The following is a 22,264-nucleotide window of genomic DNA, read 5'->3' on the forward strand; positions in this document are numbered from 1 at the left end:
GGGTGCTACCAAAGACTTGTGAATTTTAGGGAGGTGATAATACGTGGGGATAACTGGATAAGGAGTAAACAGAAATAAATACTCATCTTTAGTAATTGCTCCTCCTCTCCATGACCACCAATTCGGGGGTACTAAAAGATAGACATGACAACAACCAAATTATACCCTTTATAACAAAATATAATACATATGCTGACGATGTTAAGAAAATTATAAAGAAAAATTTTGGACTCCTGAAATTAGACAAAGTTCTTAACCCTTGTTTGGGAGATTCGGCTAGAGTAGTATTTCAGAAGGCTAGGAATTTAAAGAATCACTTATCTCCCAGTTTTTTTCAGGCCAACGCACAATCATTGGTGAAGAAAACCTGGTTAAACCAAAGTGTAGGCTGTTTCAGATGAGGTAAGACTAATTGCATCCCTTGTAAATTTATAATACATAGAAGTATTTCCTTTAAATCAGCAGCACTTGGACCTGAATTTGAAATCGAGACTTCCATTAATTGTCAACAGACATACGTCATTTATCTGATAAATTGCGTATGTGGAAAACAGTATGTGGGGAGGACGGTTAGGAGCCTCAATATCAGGTTTCTGGAACACAGACGAAATGTGCTAAAGAAGAATGTATATCATAGTGTGTCGAGACACATAACCCATCATCATGATGGCAATGTTGACTCACTAAAAGTACAGGGTATTGAATCTGTGGCCCCCACTCCTAGAGGTGGTGACAGGTTCAATAAGTTATGCACAAGAGAAGCATTCTGGATTTTTAATCTGGGCACTTTGGTGCCCGATGGTTTAAACGAAACCATGGAGATCAATAACATCAGATGAAGTCCAGGTGCTAGTTGAATAATTGGTTGTTAGCCTCTTTCCTCTCATTTCTCCCTACTCCAACCCTTTCTTCTCTCCCCTCACTTTATTCTTTATATTTATATTTGTACCCATGTGTAGATATAATTTTATTGTGGGAATAGAATTGGAGCTAATAATGGCAATAAAGATAATAACCCCAATAGAGTAAAACCAACTGTTATGTTGTCGGGTTTGCTGTTATCGAGTGAATTTGGAACAATGTACTAGAATAAGGAGTGCAGTTTTGAACGGGAGTTATTATCATTGGTTTTGGTCCCTTTCAAAATTGCTCTCTGGAAACATTTGGTACATTTCTTTTAATTATAGTATATTTGTTAGAATTACATATTTGCTGCAATATATAGGAGTATACAATGGATGAATAGAAATAATAATAATACTAAAAGAAATAATAATAGAAACTAATATCAAATGTAGTGGCACTTTGGATTTGAACTCGAGACCTTGTGTGTATTAATGCAGGGCATTAGACCACTAGGCTATAGTGGAGGCTATGTAAGAGATATGGTTTTTTTGTAGACTTGTTGTTTCTGTATGTAATTAGTGAGTGAGTGCCATCACCTCTGTCTTCCGATAATTAGAAATTTAAAAAGCATTTTAAAAAGCATTTTATTGTTTATATTTACATTGCTATACAATAAATCCACCTTATGTATTTATATTGCAAGGTTATGTTATCATATTGGTCGTTATGTGATTGAAATTTACCTTGCACGTGTGAGATTGAATCAATGATTATTCAGGTGTGACAATGCAGGTAGCTTACAATGTGATTGGTCCCCTGATATTTAAATAGCATGTAGGACAGCCCCATGTTATCCTCTGACGAAACCGCACACAGATAATTGTGGAGAAACGCGTAAGGACTGGGGCTTATTCTGTATTGACGTCCTTCCTACTACTAGCGGTATACAGTTTACTATCATCCTTCTTAACCACTGTCCGTTTGGAAGCTGACCATCTTGAGAGATCCTCCGGCGCACCCCGCAACAAAGAAAGGTGCCATCTCTCGACTGTGGCTGATATCGACAACGGGGGCCATCCACGGATAATAAACAGGCACGCTCTTGGCCGTGAGTAAAGTGGACAATCTTGCAATGTGGCCCTATTAGCACAGTGAGAGTGGACGTATAAGTCCTTTAAATATGGACACTAAAGCTTAAGCATCTAAAGCACTTGGCCGTTTTGCGGCACCAATTAACGGGAGTGGAAAGCCGGCTGTCTATCAGATACATAAGGAGATCTCTAAGAGCATGTGAAAATGCTCACAGCTGGATAAAAAACAGCAGGCATCATCAACTGTTCTTAAATAGGACTACATATATTGTTCGGGACTTTATATTGAGAACAAGTTCATACTATGAACTTTAAATCTGGATATAGCAAAAGTGTTCGTCAAATTTAATCCGCTGCAGTAGGGGGAATTTTTAATTGATTGTTTATTTTTTATTCTATATGTACATGCGTTTATTTTTTATGTAATAAATTTGATATATATACAGCTATATGCGCTCTCTGATAATATACTATCATCCTTGTGCTATTTTGTTGGAGGACAGGTCAGTACTGTCCAGTTGAGAGCTGCTTTTTTCAACACATACGACCAAATTGTATTAGTTAGGTGGTTGTGACGCGCTGGAATTATTTGTTTCTTTTTTTCTGCAGACAAACAGGCTTAGTCAGAGAGGCAAATGTGCATAGCCAGATTAAGGGGGAAGGTGGGCACAGTGGAAACTGTACCCCGGGCACCCTCTCTGTCAGGGGGCCTCCTGGCCAGAGCACACTGACATCACTAGCTCTCCCTCATGTGCAGCAGCAGAACCAGACAGCCAGTATGCTAGCAGGACAGTATGCAGTGGAGGCAGAGACACAGGAATATCAGATTTCAGAGAGAGAGAGAGAGAGAGACACACATATACAAACATACATACATACATACATACAAACAAACACACACACACACACACACACACACATACACACAGTGCCCTCCTGAATCCTGTCCTAGTGTGTAAGTAGTACAGAGGCTGCTGCTATTCTTGCATGACAAAATAAATTATAGATTTTATTTTTCTATGTGCACAGTTTTTTAAGGTTGTTTAAGTTGTCTTTGTTACACTGCAGGAAAACTTGATAAAATAGTTGTTTCTCAATTAGGTGGCTCTATAAACAGTACCAAGGCATTTTAAACTATTAGTTTGCATGTAATATATGCCATTGGTTTAAATTTAATATACACAAATCATAGCTCCCAACATGACCTATTCCAGAAGGGACAAGATGCTCTCTTCATTCTAAATTTATGATTGCAATCACCTGTGTTGAAATACCTTTCTTATCCATTAAATAGTTCAACACAGGAGACACCTATCATATACAGTATTAAGAGTGAAGCCCAGGAGCACAGCTTTTTTCCCCTCCTGGAATGGATCATGTTGGGAGGTATACACAATCTAATATACACTTCCCCATTCCCCCAAGCCCCCTTATCTTGTGTACAATCACAATGCCCAGTTGCATGTCTTTTCTCTTGGAGACAGAATGCTTGTTTTGATGCCCACAGTAGAAAGTCAACTTTCAGCTAAGTGGCATGAATCCTTTGAAATCTTTCAAAAAGTAGGGGAGGGTAATTATAAATTGTGCCAGTGCAGGAAAAGAAAGCCAGAACAGATCTACCATGTAAATGTTAGAAAAGTTTGGAAGGATAGAGTAGCTATGTCAGCCATCCCAGCCTCTCCAGTGAACTCAGAGACTTTGGAAACTACAGTACATATAAAACCCTCTCATCTGTCTAACAGCAAGAGGCTAAAGAATTTCTCATAAGAAATAGGATTTTCTTTTCTGAGATACCTGTTATAAGAACAGTAGTTAAACATGAAATAATGACTGACTCAGGGGTTAATGTTAACCTAAAATCTTATATAATACTAGAAACCCAGTGTATTTTGATGTAATTGAATAGTCACATAGTTAGTGGTCAAGTCCCATTGTGCTTATTCCAAAATCTGACAGGAGATAGCGCTTCTGCAATGATTTCCATAAGTTGAATAATGTGTCTAAGTTTGATGCCTACCCAATGCCTTGGGTTGTTGAACTTATTGAAATATTAGGAACAGCAAAGTACTTAAAAATTGTAGACTTAACCAAAGGGTATTGACAAGTCCCATTAACAGAAAAAGCCAAAGAAAAGACAGCTTTTTCTGTACCGGATGGGATGTTCCAATGCAAAGGTTACATGGGGGAACTGACACCTTTCAAAGGATGATGGATATAATTCTAAGGTCCAATAAACCGTAAGATACTGCTCATGAGGATTATGTAGTCATCTATAGTCCTGAATGCCAGTCTCACTTACCCACGGTACAAGCAGTGTTGGACTCCTTCCATTATGCAAAATTGACAGCAAACCCCCAAAAAATGTTGTTTAGGGGTGGACGAAGTAAAGTATCTTGGATACACCATTGGCAGAGGTTTGATAAAGCCCTAACCTAATAGAATTGAGGCAATACAAAATTGACCCTGAATAAGAAGCAGATGAGAGCTTTATTAGGAATAATGGGGTATAATAAAAGGTGTATACCCAATTTTGCAATAATTGTTGTCCCACTGATAGACCTCACCAATGGCAAACCGAATGTTATGGTTAAATGGAATACAGAAACAGTAAAGGCTTTTAAGGAGTTGAAAGTAGCATTGTGTACACAACCAGATCTGCTGATGCCTGACTATAAAAGGGAATGTGTGGTGCAAACTAATGCATCAGATGTAGGGATAGGTGCAGTCCTGTCCCAGAAAAAAAGAGGGTGAAGAGCGTCCTTATATTTATTTAAGCAGAAAGTTTAATTTACATGACACTACTGTACTGTATGTCACTGTCTAAAAAGAAGAATTGACATTCAAGTATGCATTAGAAACTCTCAGGTACTACTTGCTGGAAAGGAAATTCAGATTGATCACCGATCATACCTCTTAAAAATGGATGTCTGAGAAAAAAAGAGTGCAGTGCGAGAATAATGAGATAGTTCTTGCCATTGCAAAACTTTACATTTTTAGCAGAGCACAGGCCAGGAAGCCAACTGGCTAATGTAGATGCTTTGTCTGATGTTTTTTGTTTGGGGGTGGAAACAAAGGGAGGGGAATATTACCAGTTATTTTATAAAATGCCTACATATTCTGCAACACTTTACAGATATTTGCCCATTCACATCAGTCCCTGCCATCAGGGAGCTTACAATCTATATTCTCTACCACATGTACACACACACACACACACACACACACACACACACACACGCACACACACACACACGCACACACTCATGCTAGGGTTAGTGTCAGTGTTGTGAGGCAGCAATGCTAATCATTACACTGTCCGTGCTGTCTACACCGTGACCAAAGCACTTGTAAGGGGAGAGATGTTTGTCCCAGGTTCCTGACCTATACGATTTAAAACCCCAGGAAATGTCTGTGATTGCAAAAAAGACTGGATAGATGTTTTAGGCTTTAGTAAAGGCCGGTTAAAGGTTTCTGGTATTATGTGTGAATAGAGAGAATGGGCTCCATCCATTAGGTCTATTTTGGTTCTTCAGTCTGAGAACACCCCAATTAGTACTTGCACCTATAAGAGGTTAATAAAGGTGTGCAAGGGCTTTTCTTAGTGTTTCACTACCTGGAGAAATAGGCAGGAGTCTTGTTAAGAGACACTGATTTTCTATTTTCTGACGGTGAATGCTGTGCATATGCTTATGTTTGTGGTAGGGCATTAGGTCCTTCCACCTATTTCATTATTTTATGTTTGTTTTCTGTGCTGCACAAAAATTTACCTATAGCTAGATTTCCCAAAATCTCTGGACTGGTGTGCTGTTTCCTGGGTGCTCTGTGTTTGGAATTGCTCATCTAGCTCAGGAGAGGGCACCCCTATCTCGCAGCGAGATTAGATTAATCAAGGTGGGAGAGTACAGCACATGGGTATGAATAAGAGTTCTGCCAGCCTCTCAGATCAGGAAGAGTCTGATGTTGAAGATTTTTTTGAATGTGAAACTGACTGAATTTCGAAATAGCATGAATCTGGAGGGTAAAGGTGAGGGAGTAGTCAAGTAAGACACCCAAGCAGTGGACATGAGGAGCAGGAAAAGTATAGTGCAATCTTAAAATGTGACAGGGAGGGAAAAGGTACCATGGAGTGGAGAAAGACAATAAGCACATAAGCACAAGTTGAGCTTAATAAAGCACTAGGACATCAGGGAAGAGATGAAAGAGAGGCAGATAAGGATGAGAGTAAGGATGAATTAAAGAGGTCAGGGGAGAAAAAATACAGTAGATTTTTGTATCATACTGTAAACATAAAGGTAGAATATTATACTGAAGAAACTGATGAGATCACCAATGGAAGAGGTGCAGAGAAAGAATAAAATGGGAAAAATAACAGATCCTCTGGCATCACCAACAGGATGAATGTTGTAGGTAAAGTTGGATTTAGATGCAGAGAAGGATCAGTTTTAAAGTTAGGAAGACAGTCATGGGAGGCAGTATCACACACAGTATCTAAAATGATTTTAAGGGTTTTAAGGAGGAAGGTATCATCAATAGTGTCAAAGGAAACTGACAAGTCATGAGGGATGAGAATGGAAAATGGGCCCTTAGACTTAGTAAGTAGGTTATTGGTGATATTGGTAAAGGGCAGTTTATGTGAAATTATTGTATAAAAATAAAGATTGAAGAGGGGTAAAGAGGATAGGTTGAGGTACTGTCTCATCATTCTCAGCTTCAAACTAAATAGTAGTGAGCAGTTTTCAATTGCTCTCAATTTTCATAATTTGCAAGACTTGACTACATGCTTCAAAATCTGTGAAGGGATTGCTAAATAAATGTAAGTCTTTGTACCATTTTCATAAAGGGCATTATAGATTTGATAATGTCATTATAATCTCAACTGTCAACATGAGCTAACCAGTTCTAAATGTCATGTGACTCATATCTACAAAACAACCTGTAGATTAACCTCAAACTAATATTTGGAGGGAATACTTTTTCTTCACACACATAGGTATTTTCTGGCTGTATGAAGAAACACTTTCAGTATATCCATAATGATAAGTACAGAAACAAAGTTTAGCATTTAGTACAGTTTTGAATTATATATACTGTATAATACAGTAATAGAGGATGTGTAAAGATAAAGACAATTGTTCAATGGAAAAGTCACCTACACAAGTGTTTTTGGCTCCAACAGGATGCGAGTCACTTCAGAGCTACAGTAAGTAGCATGTATACTAACATGTATATGCATAACACAAGAGAAGATGAAGTTTAGAATTGTTACAGATCATTTTACTAATTGTATAAGTTCCAGCTCAGGACAGGTGACAATTCACAATCAGAAACAGTAACAGCCACAGATGGTTATTCCTAGTTCATTTAAGAAAGAGTGAGGGTCTATAAGCTCATTTTATAATACTGATATGGGACATTTGATTATTATTGCTGATTAATTTCTACAGTATATACAGTAAACTACATATGCACTGCTATTAGTCAATGTTTTAAAGTAAAAACCTTATCAAATACTGTACAAAATGTTTAGCCAAACAGCACAAATACCCTTGCAAAAGGAATTATGGAGATCTTACATCTGATATAAAGGATTAATTCAGGTGGCATTAAATATGCTTATATTATACTTCTACTCATTTATATTTCTCTCCTATATCCATTACACTGGTGAGTGCATCTGCCTTCATCTGAGATGACTGACACACCATCACCTGAAGCGATCTTCTGTATGTCTGCACCTTTATACACTTGAAATAGTGGCCTATTAATGGACAGATTCTGCGTTATTTCGTATGGTATCTGGTTGTAATATTGTAGAGATTCTAATTACAAACAAGTTTTCAAGACACCTGTACAAATACGTTTTTAAGACACCTGTATTTTCTCATTACATGCTTTGACCTTGGTTATTCCTATGACATGCTTACACTTTTCAGTTTGGTTATGGCAACCTATAGGTTACTCCTAAAATCCAGAAACACCCACTAGGTAGTCCCCTTGTGGGGAAATATATAAAAGCTTGGAAAGAGATAAAGTACCAACCAATCAGCTCCTAACTAATTTTTCAAAAACATGGGGAGATTTACCAAAGCTTGGAGTGAGATAAAATGGAGAGAGATAAAGTACCAACCAATCAGTGTCTAACTCATTTTTCAAACACAGCCTATAAAATTAAAGTTAGGAGCTGATTGGTTAGTACTTTACATCTCTACACTTTATCTGTCGCCAACCTTTGATAAATCTCCCCTCAGGTAATAATGTTTCTAAAACACTGGCTTTTTACATCTGGACTTTCTGCAAATTGATGACAGTTTTTTTTTTTTTACTAGGTTGTATGAATCTCTGGTCATCTGTCTGGTTTCATTTGCTAAAACTGTTCCAACTAGATGATTTTTTGCAGCTGACAGATGTACAAGCTGGTATATTAGGTATCAGCTAAGCTCCAAGCAACCGTCATGGAGCAGCCTAGTTTTAAAAATACATTACAGAATGTATATAGATATATAAAATAACAGGTGTAACATCTATTAATAAATCTGTCCAATTCTGTGGTGCGTATGCTCATTCATCAGTCTGCATACTAATTGGTAAACAAATCATCTGACTTCTGTGTGCTCATGTTCTTATCTAAAACGGATTACAGTACTAGCTTTTTACAAGAGAAAGTGTATTTTTCTGAGTAAACAGAAGGAAGTGTATATCATGCACCAAAATTAAATGTTAGTAAATGAGTCGTATAGACGGGTTGGTATTGTGAGACCGACGATTGGGATCCCGTAGGTCACCATACCGACCCCGGGATCCCGATCTCCTGATTGCCGGCAGGGAAGGCGAGCGCAATGAAGCCCCTTGCGGGCTTGTTGCGCTCGCTACACAGCAGGCTCGGTATCTCGCTGCTCTCGCCACATGTTCTATTCCCACTCTATGGGTGTCATGGACACCCAGGAGTGGGAATAGTCCCTGTTAGTCGGCATGCCAACTGTTGGGCTTCACCCCACTCCGGATTCTGGAATCGTTATGGTGATGGTCGGGTCACATAACTGCATCCCATATAGACTTTACATATAAGTCTAGCAAACAAAAACACACTCAAACACATCAATATAATGTATTTTACTGAGCTCTTGCAAGACATACACACAGTGGTGCAAGTAGAATTTTTTTCCTAGTGGTACTGATAGTAAAAAATGGGCGTGGTCACATGTCATGAGGGGGCGTGGTCACATGAAACTAGGGGAGTGGCTACATGACAACAGCAGCATGGCCACATTATACCACACACCTTAATGCCCCTTACACATTATGCCACACATCATAATGCCCATTACACATTATATCAGACACCGTTACACCTATTACACATTATGCCACACACTGTAATGCCCATTACACATTTTGTCAGACACCGTAATGCCTTACATATTATACCACACACTGTAATGCCTATTACATATTATGCCACACACAGTTATGCCACTGACACCATTCTATGTCCCACACACAAAAATGGCCTTTATAAGTTATACCCTAGTGGTGGACTGGTTGTACTGAGTACCACCACCATATTTCTTAATGGTACTCCGTACCACCCTGTACCACCCTACTTTCAGCACTGCATACACACAAAAAAGACATGACATGTACAGTATAATGTGCACATCCACCAAACATAAATAATGCAAATTAAACACATCAATCAGGCATCAACTTACATCATTATTACAGTGATGCTGTGGAGTATAATCAATCACACCAAGGACAAAGTTGCTTAGAAGCTTTACTGGAATACCATCTTATGTCAGCTCCTGGACCTCTGGATTTAGCTGTCATTTCTATCAGTTGTCCTACAGTAGCTGTTGCCATTTTCCTCCTTTTGGGAAATCTAGACCTAATCATAATTTCTTATTGATGCTTATTGTGGTAATATGGAATTAAAGATTGCCTGAATGTATTAAAAAACACACTCAGGAATATGATCTATAATAGCCCATCCCTGCAAAATGTTAAAAGTGAAGTGATCACTAATGGTATCACTTCATGTCTCCTGCAAGAGCCAGGTGCGCTACTGCACATGTGAGGTCTGCTGACAGAGCAAGTGTAAACAGAGATACCTTTCCCGGTATCTTTTGTGGACTCTAGCCTTTAGAATAAAGCAGATATCTTCAATACATGAATATCGCTGCAGATATTGTCAATACTCCGACATCTGCTGTGGTGCCCTGTAGATATTTAAAATTTGAGGCTAACCCCTGGAATATTATACAGTACAAATATTTCTTGATACATAGGAACATTGGTGAGCTCTACAGCCTCCTTGGTGACAGCTTTTAGAGCTGTTGAATGATCGGCAGTGATTGATAGATCACTCTGTAATGGCTTTATCCTATAAAATGTTGGGGGAAATGGGTTTTAGGTTAGCATAAGTATATGGTTTGTGGAAGGACTCATGCTCCCAAGATGCTGTCTACCGCCTCCCCCCCCCCCCCTTAATGAAGCAGAAATTGCGAGCGCATTGCAATTTTTGCCTCATCGTAGAAATTAGTGATGCCTCTTGCTAGCGCAGCTTAGCTGCGCCCGCAGGAGGCCCACTGCACCGGCAATCACACCCCCGCCACGCACCTGATCGCTCCGCATCGCCCCCCGTTCGTGCCGCACCACCAATGCAACGATCCGTCTCCGCCCTGCAGAAATAACGATTTGCAATTCAACCTAAATTAGTACCTATATTCATTGTCCATACTCCCAGTAGTTGTGCATATGTAATATTATTGTTTTTAATACATTTTTGTTTTTTTGTTTTTGATTGTATTTATGTGTATGATTAAGTGCTGTCTGGGTTTTTTTCAGCTCTGCTGGTGTACTTAAAAGGGTTGGCATACCTCTTCCCTGATATATACTCAGACATTTGAACATTTGACAGGTTAAGTGCTTTAACTAATTTTCTTATTACTGTTACACACCGCTGAGGAATTGGGTTCAATTCAGTACTATACAGTATGTGTTCTCCTACTGTTTGCCTGGGTTTCCTCTGGGTTCTCCAGTTTCCCTGTACACTACAAAAACATACAGGAACTATCGTTTGACATTACCCCTGGTGAAAATGTGTGTATGTACGTATGGTAGGAAATATAAATTGTTAGCTCCACCGGAGTAGAGACTGATGTGAATAACTAAATATTCTCTGTAAAGCGCTGCAGAATATGTGTGTGCTATATAGATAATAAAAAAAATTAATAGGTCAATAGTTTGCAATACAAATATTATCAGAAAAGTTTTTGAAATGTTTTGTAATGCCCAGCTTACGGGATATGAAGTGCAATGGTTATAATATAGAAACACTCAAATGTTGGAGGAGTGGGGGTAATTCCAAGTTGATCGCAGCAGGAATTCTGTTAGCAATTGGGCAAAACCATGTGCACTGCAGGGGAGGCAGATATAACATCTGCAGAGAGAGTTAGATTTGGGTGTGGTGTGTTCAATCTGCAATCTAATTTGCAGTGTAAAAATAAAGCAGCCAGTAATTACCCTGCACAGAAATAAAATAACCCACCCAAATCTAACTCTCTCTGCAAATGTTATATCTGCCACACCTGCAGTGCACATGGTTTTGCCCAACTGCTAAAAAATTTCCTGCTGCGATCAACTTGGAATTACCCCCAGTGTCCGCTCTGTGCTGTCTCCTTGGTTGCTCATGGGTTCCTCAGGATTCTGAACCCTACACGGAGGTGGGCTGACATCAGGTGCGACTTCTGACCTGAAAGCACAACTGCACATGCGCGGCTTGACCGTGTGTCTTCCTCCACTGTCCTCCAATGTGGGAGGACATGCTCCTGAGTGTATACTGAGCTGAGACTGCATTTGTGACACTAGAGAGCCTACAAACTACCTCTAGGCAGTTCATTTACTCTAATACCACCACTTTGTATATGTACAGGTGTGTGCTTTAGCAGTGTGCACACCACCTGTGTTAACCCCACATGTTCCTGGCTGGATCTGTTGCACCATTATACTAGCATTGCTTATCTGCTTCATTAACCCTATATTAACCTGCATCCTGTGTTCTACCTGGTTAATAAACCAATTTTAGTTAAGCTATTCATTGTGTCTAATCTCCATCACACACTGCTGACACCTATATCGACATACTGTAAGATGCGGTCAGGTTTAGGGTTAGGCTGTGGGAATGGATGGATAGGGTTAGGCTGTGGGAGGGGGAGGTTGGGGTTATAGTAGGTCTATAAGTAGAGGAAAAATACTTACTACTATCTGTTGGGGGTCTGATTGTCCAGATACCAATGACTGTATTTTGACTGTCAGGATCCCTACAGCGGGATTTGTATGTTTAGAAAGGCAGTATTTAAAAAAAAAAAAAACAAGAGGATATCAAGATGAATGGTACAAATGTATAAATTGGATGCAGTGATCCAAGGAAGACCCTTTTTACAGAAATGGTGACACATTCAATAAAAATCTCTCAGCTGTTGTGGTGGGGATTTTGTAGATGAATTCAAAAAAGAATGGGTCAAACATATTGCTTTTATTAAGACTTATATCTTAATTTCTAAAAATGAAACACAAAAATGGGCAGACTAGACTGAGGTGTATGTTCTTTTCTGCTGTTAACTTATATGCTTCTATAATGCAGAAATGTATTCAGTGCTAGATAATGCTATCCTCAGCACAATAAAATGGCCTCCCTCCCTAAGTGGTCATCCACTCTTATTTAATGATCCACAAAAAGCATTATGTAATCATAATACCTGCTTTGCATAAACCCCTTTGTATCATAAAAAAGAGGATAATGTGCAAATTAGCAGCTCTACGCCTATTATTATTCACCAAGATCATGTGGAATTTTAATTTCCGATGGGTAATGGGTAATGTGAATGTCTTCTATGTAATTCTCAAACAGTGTGTGGAAAATTTATAGCCATATGCTGTGTTTCTGTTAATTGTATTCTATAAAAGACCATTTAGACTTTAACCTCTTCCTCGCATTACTCAGGAATTGAAAAGTTTCAATGGCTTTAAAAAATATGCATAGACATTTGGACATATACTGTATTAATTCCAAAAAGGTTGTACTACTCAGAGATGTGTGCAAACCCTCATCTTTTGGTTTTGGATTTGTATTAGCTTCACGCTTTGGTTTTGCCAAAACCACACTCACGAGTATTGGTTTTGGATATGTATTTTTAAATGATAACTATTAAAATCACGTAATTTCAGCCTTTTTTTGTGTCTACAGCATTATCAACTGCAACAACATTAATTTGCAGTAATTTTCACTCAATTTTAACAACCTCACAGCTCACAATATTCAGCCAGTTAAGGCCAAAAGGTTGCACCAAGCTAGCTGCCTGACTTAGCTAGGCAAAAACAGAGGGTGGCACAAACACATGGCAGTTCAAACATTGCACATCTAAGAAACAGAGTAAGTACCCAAAAATGTATTCATTTATTAAGAACTAGATCAGAAGGAAGGAAGGATTGATTCATAAGTTAATTTAATTCCAAAAATGTTAATAAAGAGGTGCATTGAGGACAGTGATAATCAAATGTTCTTTGTTTCATGGCCTTTTCTTTTCTGAGTTGCTGAGAAAGAAAGAAAGAAAGAAAGAAAGAAAGAAAGAAAGAAAGAAGGATTAGCTTAGAATTTGAATTCTTATAAGAAACAAATAAGAACCAATTGGCACATCTAATATACACACACTTTTTTGTTGTTGTCAGCAACACACCTACAGATCTCCTGGCACAATAAACAGCCCTTCAAGTCATACCATGCTATGTCATTACTCGGTAGTGCTGAGTGACTTTTCACATGACACTTTTTCCAATAAAATGCATCTTATTTGCAAAATTATGCAAATATGACACACACACAGTTTATTCTGATTAACATGATATATTGCATGCCTATATTCTGTGTGTGACTGTGGCTGTATCTGCATACAAAAGGTTACACTTATAATTTCATATGCAGCTACAGCACCAGACACACACAGAATATAGGCATGCCAAATATAACTGTAATCAGTAGAGTCTGCTTGTGCATCTTATTCAGATAGAACACAGCACAGCTGTTACGATTTTTGGACTTACTTTGGTAGCATCACAAAAGAGGAGGAGTCCGGGAATCATAAAGAAGATATGGAGGAGTATCGAGAACATGGAACTTGATAGAAGTGATTCACTTTAGTTAAATAATAAATTGGTTTGGATCAACTTCATTGAAGTGAGATCATTCACTGTATTTTAATAGCCAATTGGTTTGGAGCAACTTGGTTGAAGTGAGATAATTCACTGTAGTTCAATATCCAGTTGGCTTGGAGCAACTTGATTGAATTGAGATAATTCACTGTAGGTTTAATATCCTACTGGCTTGGAGCAACTTGATTGAAGTGAGATATTTCACTGTAGTTTAATATCCTATTGATTTGGAGCAACTTTATTGTAGTGAGATAATTCACTGTAGTTTAATTTACAATTGGCTTGAAGAAAGAAGATTAGTCATATTAATGTAATTCACCGCAAAGATGAGACTTAGAGCCATATGCAATTGCGGTCGAATTGCCGCAAATGTCGAAAAACGGGGCATTTTCGACAAAAAAAAACTGATTCGACAATGCAATACAGTACTTTTTGACAAAAAACCTGCCGTTTCAGATTCGACTTTTAGCAATTCGACATTTCTCAAATTCGACATGTCTGCAATGGTCAAAATGCGGCTTTTCGATTCAATTGAAGAATGTCGATTCGACAACAGTGCTTTTCAACAGTCATTTCGTCAATTTCATTCTGCCTCACTTTGCTGGCGTAAGCTGATTAAAAAAAATTCAAACATGTATTTTTTTGTGCTTTTTGGATTGCTAATAGCATATCTATTTATATTTGAAGGGATTATCTACTTCGTTTGTCTATTTTTGACCCACAAGTATTATTTAATTGATTTTTAAAAATAATATTTTTTCTTCACTCTGCTGAGGGAAATGTACCCATGATTCCACAGTTTTACCCAGGATACACTTCTGCAAAGCCACTCCAGTATTGGACCAGTTTACCCCACTCTACCATGGACGTCATACTTGTGATGTGGACCTGAAAAAACCGCCATGTTAGAGTCACTCTTTCAGGTGAGATGTATTGGCCAAAACTCCATCTTGTCTGAGTAACCTGTGTATATGCGCAGTGTTGCTGGGACCTTTTGTTCTTTCCCAGGGTGGAGGAAACGCTCTCAAATTACCTCCTCATTCTCTTCCACAGGTCTTGCGGAGTATCCTTCCCAAGTTGCAGGAACCAGTGTGGATGTAAAGGGACACGACAGTTCCCCTGCTGTACCATGGGCGACCTACTTGTGATGTGGATCTGAACCTCCGCCATGTAGCAGACACCACCCATCAGGTGAGATGTATTGCCCAAAACTCCCTCTTGTCCAAGTTACCCAGGTATGTCCAAACTGCAGCCCTTTGGCATTTGCAAAACTGCATATCCAATCATGCCCTGACACAGCAATGCTTACGCTGTGTCCGGGCATGCTGGGATGTGTAGTTTCTCAAGTGCCGGAGGGTTGCATTTGGGATTAAGTCGTGGAAATGTGTCGCCAGCATTTGTAATCATTATGAGTCATAGTAATAGTAATCAGGGATTTCATGGCAGCTGTGTGCATTGATCGCAGTAAGGTTATCACAGACGAACCACTCCAAGCATGAAGAAATAGTAACTTTCAGAAAGTGATGGTTGAGATGGTAATTTCACAGTTTGATGGTACATCATCAGACACACAATAATATTGGAGGTAGAGGCATTATGACAAGGCACTCAATACGACTCCACAGGATAGACAGCAAGATTTTCCAAGGCATGAACGTCCAACTTCACACGAGGTGTAAATATACCCAGCAGCTTGGAGTTGGCCAGGAGATCCGTTTAAAGAAATTCTACCAGTCAGCACAGATCCAGAGCATGAGGAAGTCTAATGAGCAATAGATAGCAGCTGTGATGCAGCACATAGTAACTATAAGCCAGAGAAAACTCCTAGCAACTCCTGCAGCCATCCGGCATCATAGTCTCCCAGCAACCAGAGATGCAGTGAGCCCTGGCATCCTGGTTGCCAAGGAGCAAGCTCCCGGATGCGGGGCAGAAGCTAGCATCTCCTAGCAACCACAGGGAACAAACTGTGGCAGCTCATGACAACAGCCCAGCAGCCAGCACAGCAGTGTGGACAGTGAGAAATGCCGCTGAGTCCCCTCTGTGGGGTCCTTATATAGAATCTTAAACTCGTGAGAATCTGACACCTGGATGATGATGTTTTGCCTAATTTTGGAATCCGAGCAAGGTATGAAAACCTAAGCTACTGATTATATTCCCTCGGTTCTGCAAAGTTCTGGTGGGCTCGGATCTCTTAGCTCCGAGCCCTCATATCACTAGTACTAATACATATTTTACATCATGGTGTCAGACAAATTTGACTTATGTTTACTTAGCAATTTAAAATTTTGTTGACATTTACATATAATTGACTAGATTTGAGACTAAACAGATTTTTTTTTAAGTATTAGCTGGAAGACCATAGAACAAATAAATTCAAATCTATCTCAATTTAACTGAGACAGCACGGATGCTGTAATGGTTAGTATTATTGTGTCACTGTACTGAGGTCCTAGGTTTGAGTCCCACCATCACCCTAACTGTGTGGAGTTTGTATATTCTCCCCGTGCTTGCGTGGGTTTACACCAGGTACTCCTGTTTCTTCCCACACTCCAAAAATATACTGGTAGGTTAATTGGCTCCCAACAAAATTAACCCTAACGTGAATGTGTGTTTATGTAAACGTGGTAGGAAATATACATTGTTAGCTTCACTGAGGCAGGGACTGATGTAAATGGGTAAATATTATCTGTAAAGCACTGCAGTGTGTGAGTGCACTATATAAATAAATGGTAATAATAAAAATAAATAATAATTTAAACCATGAAAATGTTTTTATAATTTATCATACATTCTATCAATCTATTTATTTTATAGTGCCAGATGCACATACTGTATACCCCGAGTATAGTGCCAGATGCACATATGGCCCCAGTATAGTGTTAAATAAATATATGCCCCCACAGTGCCAGCCACACATAATATGCCTCCACAGTGCCAGACACACATAATATGTCTCCACAGTGCCAGACACACATAATATGCCCCCACAGTGCCAGACACACATAATATGCCCCCACAATGCCAGATACACATAATATGCCTCCACGGCGCCAGATACACATACTATGCCCCCACGGTGCCAGATATACATAATATGCCCCCACAGAGCCAGTTACACATATGCCCCCACAGTGCCAGATGCACATAAAATGCCCTTACAGTGCCAGGTACATATATGCCCCCACAGTGCCAGATACACATAATATACCCCTACAGTGCCAAATACACATTATATGCCCCCTCAGTGCCCATAACATATATGACCCCCTAGTGCCAGATACACACATACCCCACAGTGCCAGATACACATAATATGCCCCTACAGTGCCAGATACACATAATATGCCCTCATGGTGGCAGATACACATATGCCCCCACAGTGCCAGATACACATAATATGCCTTCACAATGCCAGACACATATATGTCCCAACAGTGCCATATACTGTACATATATGCCACCACAGTGCCAGATACACATAATATGCCACTACAGTGCCAGATACACATATGAGGCATATGAAGGGCCAGTAGCCCTGCTCACCGCCGCTGGGCTCCTCTGTTGCTGTCACCGCCGCTGGGCTCCATCCTCCACTGCTGTCTATACCACCATGCTCCATCCTCTGCTGCTGCTGTGGCTGAGTGGAGGACAGTGCATCGCAGCGACTCTCCTGGTTCTCAGTTCAGTCTCTGGTGGTGGCCATCTCAAATATAGTGCCGGTTCGTGAGCCAGTCAAAGTTTGCTGTCCAGTAGCCAATCAGGAGCCACTGCCAGTCCACGAACTGATTTGCTGATGAACCGGTGCCATATTTGAGATATCCGACGGGCCAGCTGCCCTTAGGAGTCTGGTGCCTCGCATGGCCACTCCTAAGTAAACGTGCCTCAAGCCGGCCCTGGCCAACAGTGACATCCCAATGGTCAGAATCCCAACAGTACGTACTGGGGTTATGGTTAGTGTTAGGTACTAGGGAAGGGTTAGGGTTAAGCTGTGATTCAGGGGGCATGGTTAGGGTTATGCTGTGGGAGAAAACTGTTAGGAATAGACTGTGGGAGGGGTGGGTTAGGGTTAAAATAATAACTTGGATCCATCAGAATTTTGAATGTTGGGATGCCACTGTTGAAATTCTGACTATCAGGATGTCAACCAATGGGAAATATCAATATCTATCTATCTATCTATCTATCTATCTATCTATCTATCTATCTATCTATCTATCTATCTATCATACCTAATTGGGGTATCCTGTGTTTCTTATGGGAAGCATCATGTGGATTGTACAGAACAATTACTTTTTTCTTACCAGGAAACCACAACATTCTGAAAGGGATCAGTATGCTATCCCGACTATCAGGATCCAACGGTCAGGAGATCGGCAACGGGATCCACACAGCTAGAATACCGGCAGCGAGCACAGCATGTCCCCTCACGGGGTCGCTGCACTCGCAATGCTTCGGGCCTGGTGGTGACCTTCAGTCGCCACAGCATTATATTCCCCCTCTGGTGGTGGCATAGACCACCCCCTAAGTGGAGATTTCGGCAGCTAGTAAGTATTTCAACGGGTGTCAGGATTCCAGCATATGTCTCCTGACAGCTGTTATCCCGACAACCGGCAAATTGACTACCGGCCTTCTGAAATGAGGAAATACATACCTAGGGCAACATTAAAGAAGAATGATATTCCCCTGTCTTGCTATACTGATTAATTTGTCAAAATACTGATCTTGTTTCCCAATTTTCCAGGTACATTCTCCCCATACTTTACTTAACCTCCAAATACTTATAGCATTGGCAAACAAAAAAACAAAAAAAACCTAACAGGTCCATGTAGTCTGGTTGTTTTTATTCTTTTGCGTGGTTTGTGTTCATTTTATTTTTGTTTTTAGTCTTAATAATTATTAGCTGAAGAAAGTTTTGACATAGCAATATTTACACTCATGCATTTAATAGATCCTTATCTTACCAGGAAAGTGTCAACTTGCTATAGAAATCTTTTTTTTTTTTTTAAATCCTTTTCTTGTGCTCTATTGTTACTTTGATATATATGAATGTTTTATATTGCCTCTGTCCCTTGTCTCCCCTAAGCTGTACTTTCTCAGCTCTGGAAATCTATCCTAGTAAGTTTTGTTATGCACAATTTTAGAAACCCTCCTCGTACTGTGAAATACAAGTGGAGATGCTCGATTTTATTAATATTATCTCTGGACTGGTTTTCCAGCACTAAGTTGTAAACATTTGATATTCTTGAACTAACATTTAAATATTATAACCATGTTTGAGCAACTTGAAACATGAGAGAAGCTAGTTCATAGGCCAATTTTAACCTTCTTAAGTTGGGTACATACTTTCAAAAGGTGTGACCCAGCGATGTGATTATGCCACGTAGGGATTCATTCACCATACAAACTAAATGTGCCGCTGCATGATGGCACTATGGCCCTCATTCCGAGTTGTTCGCTCGCTAGCCGCTTTTCGCAGCAGTGCACACGCTAAGCCGCCGCCCTCTGGGAGTGTATCTTAGCTTAGCAGAATTGCGAACGAAGTATTCGCAATATTGCGAAAAGATTTTTCTGTGCAGTTTCTGAGTAGCTCGAGACTTACTCTTCCAGTGCGATCAGTTCAGTGCTTGTCGTTCCTGGTTTGACGTCACAAACACACCCAGCGTTCGCCCAGACACTCCCCCGTTTCTTCAGCCACTCCCGCGTTTTTCCAAGAAACGGCAGCGTTTTTTCACACACTCCCATAAAACGGCCAGTTTCCGCCCAGAAACACCCACTTCTTGTCAATCACACTACAATCACCAGAACGAAGAAAAAACCTCGTAATGCCGTGAGTAAAATACCAAACTTCTTAGCAAATTTACTTGGCGCAGTCGCAGTGCGTACATTGCGCATGCGCAATTAGCGGAAAATCGCTGCGATGCGAAGAAAATTACAGAGCGAACAACTCGGAATGAGGGCCAATGTTTTGTTACCTGCTGCATGTAACAATATCATGTCACCTGTGAAATCTTCCCATTGGACGTTCAGTACATACAATGGGACGATTCAATGAACAGCGGCAGTGGATGATGCATTGAGCAGGTAAGTCACACAAAGCATGTACTGTAACTTCGTTCCTGGGGCAAACCATGTATACAATGCAAGAAAAGCAAATACATTAAAAAATTTCTGTGCACGCTAATTATTGGCTGCTTATGCATGTCGCCCACAAATGTTAGCTTTATTTGTACACTGCAATTTAGATTTCAGTTTGAACACTCCCCACCCAACTCTAACTTTCTCTGCACCTGTTACTTTACATCTGCTCCATGTGCAGTGCAACATGGTTTTTCCCAGGTGCATAGTTGCTTGCTTTTTTTTACTTTGCTTCCAAATCCGGATTAGGCCCTATATCAAAGGTTCCTCTACTGTATATTTCCCATTCATTTCACCCAAAAATATATACTGTATTGGAGATTTCTCCTTGAATAAACCTTTTTTGATTTCTGGTTGCGACAGTATTACATTTCTTACCATGGCTGGCCAAAACCCAATTAATTTACACACACAAGGAAAAAAACATTTATTTTAAGAATGTACTGATTGTTTGAGTGACATACCCTATAGATATAAATGAAAGTTATGTTTTAACACATACGTAAATAATATGAATCATGAATGCCACAGTTTGAGTCTACTTTCCTTCTCACTTGCAAAATATCAAACATACAGTGTTCAGATTTATCAAAGCTTAGAGAGAGAGATATAGTGCACAGAGATAAAAGTAGCAACCAATCAGCTCGTACTGTAACTGTGATTTTACAGGCTAGGTTTGAAAAATTACAGGAGCTGATTGGTTAACACTTTATCTGTCTCCATTTTACCACTCTCCAAGTTTTGATAAATCTCCTCCTTAAATGTATAAATGTTAATTTTCTTCCAGTTTCTAAACAGAAAACTGAAATATAAAGTATTGCCTTTGATTACAGCAATGGTTTCTGTTCCAATGTGAACAATTGTTATATATTTTATATATTTATTTAAACATTTTTAATGTGAAGTTCTAACAATACACCAGAAATGAGCCACCAAGCTTCCACTTCAAAGATGAAATGAAGTATATATTTTAAAGTTTGTACTGATAACATGTTTAAGATAATTGAACTGGAGAAATTTACTTAAATTATGAACCAGTTCAATATTTTCAAGGATTTCCCTCCTGCTTGACTGTACTACTTGTCATGGCACCTGAAACCAGAACAATAGAATTCCAAGTTCTTCTATTGTTGTTGACGTTACATTACAGTTTATTGTGTACTCTGCTTTTGGACTGTATTATTTGACTTGCCTTATTTTATATGTTGATGTACATACTGTTGATGTACAGAACTATTTAAAATGAAAGAAACGTGAACAAGACTATTATTATCACGGGCTCACGCTGTCCGACTACCATCAGGATGGTAAGATACCACGCGGGTTCAGAATTAGGAACACACAGTCAATAGGTAGGCTTAATGCCACTTTTTGCAAGAAATGGATAACCATCTTTACTTAATGTTCATACGATCTTATCCTGATGGTGATTGAGAAGGTTACTAAGAACTACCACTTTTAGATCCCAGACTGAAGCGTTTTAAGTTATTCATAAGCCTACTCTAATGGCAGATACATCATCCAATTGGTATGAGAAAGTGCCGAAGCAGATCGACAAATATCGTAAAGAGCTTGTTCTATACAAACGCCACAAACTGGAGAAAGTGAACCAGGATTATGTCCGAAAACAGGTGTACCCTTGCATATCAGGCACTACTACACAGTTTAAAGCTTCAAGGAGACGAATGCCTAATCACTTCAACAGGGTACCCTTTGATACTGATACATCTACTGATGCTACGGCTTCCGCCAGTGAATCTGATATTTACAACAATTCCTCTGGTTACCACCCTATAGGGGTTCGGACAAGGGCCCACATAGCCGACCCAATTTGAGGTACACGAGACGGGGGGGGGGGGGGGGCAGAACCAGAGGTTGTGGCGGAGGACATCCACCACTACAGAAGCGGAATAATTTCTAAACATTTCTGACTGCATACTCACTCCCAGTGAAAATAAGGTACTATAAAGAGGTTTGAACTTTGT

This window comes from Pseudophryne corroboree, chromosome 2 (assembly GCF_028390025.1).
Source record: "Pseudophryne corroboree isolate aPseCor3 chromosome 2, aPseCor3.hap2, whole genome shotgun sequence".
NCBI classification, from domain to species: domain Eukaryota; kingdom Metazoa; phylum Chordata; class Amphibia; order Anura; family Myobatrachidae; genus Pseudophryne; species Pseudophryne corroboree.